This window comes from Glycine max, chromosome 15, assembly GCF_000004515.6.
Source record: "Glycine max cultivar Williams 82 chromosome 15, Glycine_max_v4.0, whole genome shotgun sequence".
In the NCBI taxonomy this organism is placed as follows: domain Eukaryota; kingdom Viridiplantae; phylum Streptophyta; class Magnoliopsida; order Fabales; family Fabaceae; genus Glycine; species Glycine max.
In genome coordinates this window covers 18,349,620-18,355,619 of record NC_038251.2, presented here as the reverse complement: position 1 = coordinate 18,355,619, position 6,000 = coordinate 18,349,620, and positions in this window count along the sequence as shown.

The window sequence follows — 6,000 nt, the reverse complement described above, 5'->3', positions numbered from 1 at the left end:
CTGCAACAACCTCCTAAAGACTTGATAAACTCAGTTAATATATAAAACTAATCAAATAAAATAAATACATAACTGTCAGCTAATTAATTTCAACAGATATTGAACTTCAATTTTTACATAAGAGTCACAAATGTTAAACCATTTGTTTTAACCACTTTCATTATATAGTGTATTTAATTTTAAATTTTAGTAAAATATGATTTTTAAACAAAAATAAATAAAATTCATTTTTTTAAAAATTATAATTAATTAAAATACGGTTTGTCTATTATATATAAAAACATATCAATATAATTTTTTTATATTTACCGACTAATTCAATAATTAACTCTACTCAATATTTTTAATTCATGAAATTAACTTAAATTTCAACAAAAATACTTTTAATTACCTTAATTTCTATTTTCAAATTAATAATTTACCATTTACTTAACCCAAGTCAAGTAATATAAACTAAGTCAAGTCATGTAAACTCCAGTTTCCAACGTGATCCCTCCTAGTTGTATATGTTGAGCTATGACATAACTCCATCATTCTTGCCTTGATTCTCGATGGTTTGATTTAGCTGTCTCCTTCCCCTCCTCGTGTTCCTCTGAACTAGCTAGCATCCAATATCCATGACAATGAGGTCTCGTTTTCTCCGTTATTGACTGTCATTGTATTATTCACGCATCATTGTAGTTCTCCCTGCACTGTGTGACAGTTATATATAAAATAAATTTATGATGCTCGTGATGATTTGTAACTGTACATAATGACGGATGCACATTATTGGGTGTGGTGGTAATTGTTCCACATAAATTTTTCTTTTACATGGATATATATGATAATATTTATTTTTTGCTCACACAAAAAATTAGGTTTGCCCTGTAAAACATTTTTACTTTAAATGAATGTTAAAGTTATAGGAGATAAAAAAAAGAGAATAAATTGGTGGTATTAATTTTATCATTTTATCTTTCCAATTTTTTTATAATATTTACAATAAAAAATCATATAATATTTTTAAAATATGAAAATGTGTAAACAATTATAATTTATAAAAATATAGGTATTTTAGATTTTTTTACCTACACATTTTGTATTTTGTAAAAAAATTATAATATATTTTCTATGAAAATATTATAATTTTTTTTTTGCCTCCACTAAAAAGAAATTTTGGATCCGCCGCTAATTGTATGTTACACTGAGTATATATAACCAGTGATGGATCTAACATCCGAGTCATAGGAGACAAACTATTTAAGAAATAAATTTAATAATAATTATTATATTATGAAGATGAAAACATAAATAAAGATATAAGAATAGTGAGAAAATAAAATAAAAAATTCAAACACATAAAATTAATTAAAGGTGTAAAATATAAATTTTAAGATAAATATTTATTATTTTATTAAAATAAGAGGTGTATTTACTTACCCACACATAAGATAGGTTAGGAAATTCATTAGGAGATACAAAATATAAATTTTTAAGATAAATACTTGAAGTTATGAAATTTAGAAAATATACATTTGTCCACCCTCACATCAACATAGAGGTTCGCCAGTCGCCACTGTATACAGCCATTAAACTTTAGCCTATTTTTTCGTTAATCAACAAAAACTAAAATAAACCAAAATAATTGGTGGGTTTCTGTTATCAGGTTAATTTTTCACTGAATCTAACCAGACCAACCCCCGGGCGAGAAATTATTACCTACTAGACGCAATTGCAAAACTGCACCAGCAGTTAATAGACCCGTAATGGTTACAATATGACTTGATTGCATTGAGACAAAAATGACAGCTTAAATTTAAAATATAGTAGTAGAATTAATGGAGAAATTAGCAACACAACAAAACTTCAACATTTGTAAATTGTAATGTTAAAGGAGAGATGCCGTGTATTAAATAGTAGCAGTGTCATATATATATATATATATATATATATATATATATATATATATATCCATGAACCTTTGCTTATTTTACATTGTTACTCTACCATAAGAGCCATAAGCCAGAGGACAGTGACAATTGTAAGTAGTGTAACAATTAACAAACTAGAGTTATTTTGTGTGATCAAATTGTAAAATTATATATATACTGATCTAAACATGCAAATCAATTTAAATGACATATTCAGATCAAACAGCGGAAATTAAAAAAATATTACGAGCGTACCTCCAGCCATTGCAAATTGAACACGAAGCGGCGCACACACGAACCTGAAAGACAGTTTTGTTCTTCTAGACCTTTGCTCACTCTGAATAGATGGTGTATTTTTCTGAATAGAGAAGTGAGTTTGGTGATACAAAACTGAGAGCATCCCATCCTATTTATAGAGTCTGTCCATCACAAAGCTCAACTTGTTATCAGAACGTGAGATAGGAGGTTATCAGTACGTGAGATAAAGGATGGGTACGTGATTTGTTACTGAAGGTGGTTGCAAATATATTTGCAAAGATATGGGTTGAATGTGGATGGAAAATGGACCAGATTCAGAAATAACTAAATTTTCCAAAATAATAAAATATAAAAAGAACGTGGAACGTGAATGCAACGTGGGCTTCCAACATTCTCCCACTTGGTCCATTTAACTCAACATCAACCATAACAAGAAACATAATATATGAGTCATAGCGATAGGTCCTCTGATGATGAGTAGTATCTTCCATGTACCACAATATATCAAGTCTCTCAACACTAGTTCTCAACTTAATGAATAAATCATATGTTTATTCTATATCTAAACTGGATGATTTTTCTCGAAATAAATAAATATGTGCACAAACCATATGAGAAAATATCTAACTGAATAAGAGTTTCATTGAAAATAACAAATGTGCGTACAATGAAATTACATCATGGAACCAAGTCTCATTCGTACTACATGATCCTTAAAATTCTTTGGTGGCATGTCTTTAGTTAAAGGATCAGCAATCATCAACTCAGTGTTGATGTGTTCAATGACCACTTTCTTTTCTTTAACACGTTCTTTTATGGCTAAGTACTTGATGTCGATGTGCTTACTTCGACTTCCACTTTTGTTGTTTTTAGCCATAAACACCGCAGCAAAGTTGTCACAATACAACTTTAATGGTCCAGAAATAGAGTCCACAACTCTAAGGCCAGATATGAAACTCTTCAACCATACACCATGCGAGGTAGCCTCAAAACAAGAAACGAACTCAGCCTCCATAGTGGAAGTAGCAGTTAAAGTTTGCTTGGCACTTCTCCAAGATACAGCTCCACCGGCTAACATAAAAATATAACCAGATGTTGATCTTCGTGAATCAACGCAACCAGCAAAGTCTGAGTCAGAGTAGCCAATCACTTCTAGACAATCAGTTTGTTTGTACATGAGCATGTAATCCCTTGTTCCTTGAAGATATCTCATCACTTTTTTTGCAGCTTTCCAGTGGTCAATACCTAGATTACTTTGATATCTTCCCAAGACTCCAACAGCGAATGCAATATCAAGTCTAGTGCAAACCTGAGCATACATAAGGCTTCCAACTGCTGAAGCATATGGAATATTTTTTATGTGTTCCCACTCAAAATCATTTTTGGGGCATTGACTCAAAACAAGTTTGCCACCCTTCACAATGGGAGCTACACTTGGTGAACAATCTTTCATATTAAATCTCTTTAAAACTTTGTTGATATAGGTTTCTTGAGACAAGCCTAAAATGCCTCGAGATCTTTCTCTATGGATCTTTATGCCTATGACATAAGATGCCTCTCCCATATCCTTCATATCAAAGTTCTTTGAGAGAAATTATTTCACCTCATATAACATACCCTTATCATTAGTCGCAAGTAGAATATCATCTACGTATAATACAAGGAAACAAATCTTACTCCCACTGACCTTCTAGTATATACAGTGATCCATGACATTCTCTTCAAAGCTAAATGAAGAAATGACCTCATGAAACTTAAAATACCATTGGCGGGAGGCTTGTTTCAATCCATAGATGGACTTATTAAGCTTGCAGACTAAGTGCTCACCAACACTAGATAAGAATCCCTCAGGTTGTTTCATGTAAACCTCTTCTTCTAGATCACCATTCAGGAACGCCGTTTTCACATCCATTTGATGCAGCTCAAGATCAAAATGAGCTACTAATGCCAAAATTACTCGAAGAGAGTCTTTCTTAGATATAGGGGAAAAGGTCTCTCAGTAATCGATTCCTTCTCTTTGAGTGAATCCTTTAGCAACAAGTCTTGCCTTATGTCTCTCAATGTTGCCTTCTGAGTCTTTCTTTGTTTCGAAGACCCATCTACATCCGATGGCTTTTACACCAACATGCAACTCAACGAGATCCCAAACTTGGTTAGATGCCATAGAATTCATCTCATCCCTCATACCATTATACCACAAATTTGATTCCTTAGAACTCATGGCTTGTGAAAATGTATCAAGATCATTTTCGGCTCCAATGTTGTAGTCTGATTCTTGTAGGTACACTACATAATCACTAGGAATTGCTGTCTTTTTTACTCTAGTAGATTTTCTTAATGTTGTTTGGTCATCTTGCTGCGGAACTTGTTCAACTGGTTCTTCACCAGTTTGTTCAATATCATCATGTTGTTCCTCACAAACAACTTGATCTACATGATCACTTTCAACAGCTTGTGGAACTTCAATCACTGGTTGTCTAACACCCATTTTAACTTGAGGGGTGGGAATGACTACCAACCTATTACTTGTCCCAAAAGGTTCAGCTTCATAGTGATCCCTTTCAGAAGAAATGTTCTGAAATTGATCACTCCCACTAATCAAGTCATTTTCAAGAAACTTTGCATTCCTTGATTCCACAATCCTAGTGTTGTGGGATGGACAATAGAACCTATACCCTTTAGACCTTTTAGCATATCCAATGAAATACCCAGTAATAGTCTTAGGGTCTACTTTCTTCTCTTGTGGATTATAAATTCTTACTTCAGACGGGCATCTCCAAACGCGTATATGTCGCAAACTAGGTTTCCAACCCTTGAATAACTCAAAAGGTGTCTTTGAGACAGCCTTGGTTGGAACTCGGTTTAATATATACGCAGTCGTCTTAAGAGCATCAATCCATAAAAATTGAGGAAGCTTTACATTACTCCTCATGCTTCTCACCATGTCTAATAAGGTTTGATTTCTTCGTTCTGCCACACCATTCTGATCCAGAGAACCAGACATAGTGTATTAGGCAACAATCCCATGTTCTTGAAAAAATTTCGCAAATGAACCTGGTGCTTGTCCATCCTCTGTGTATCTACCATAGTACTCCCCACCTCTATCTGATCTCACGATCTTAATTTGTTTTCCACATTGTTTCTCAACTTCAACCATAAAAACTTAAAGGCATCTAAAGCTTCATTATTAGAATGAAGTAAGTAGAGATACATATATCGTGAATAATCATCTATAAAGGTTATGAAGTATTTCAGACTATTTGTATCCATGTCTGGACAACATATGCCTGTATGTATAATTTCTAATAAATTAGAACTCCTCTTTGCACCCTTTTTAGACTTGTTAGTTTGCTTACCCTTAATGCAATCTACACAAGTCTCAAAATCAGTGAAATCCAAAGTACTAAGTACTCCTTCATTTACTAATCGCTTGATTCTCTCAATAGAGATATGTCCTAATCTCCGGTGCCACAACATAGAGGATTCTTCATTCACCATACATCGTTTTAACCCAACAGAAATGTGCATAGAAGTAGCGTCGTTTTTCAATTCAATCGAATAAAGACCATCAACCAATTGACCACAACCAATAATTTTAGATTTATTTAGTAAATTAAAACCAAAGTCTGTAAAATTAAAATAAAATCCCAAAGGTGCAAGTTTAGAAACATAAATTAAGTTTTTATAGAAACTAGGAACATAAAAAACTTTCTCCAAATGTAATTTAAAGCCACTACTTAGAACTAAGACGCATGTTCCAATGGCCTCTACATGCGAGCTCATCCTACTCCCTGAGTAGATGCACTGCTCACTTCCCACTGGCTTCCTT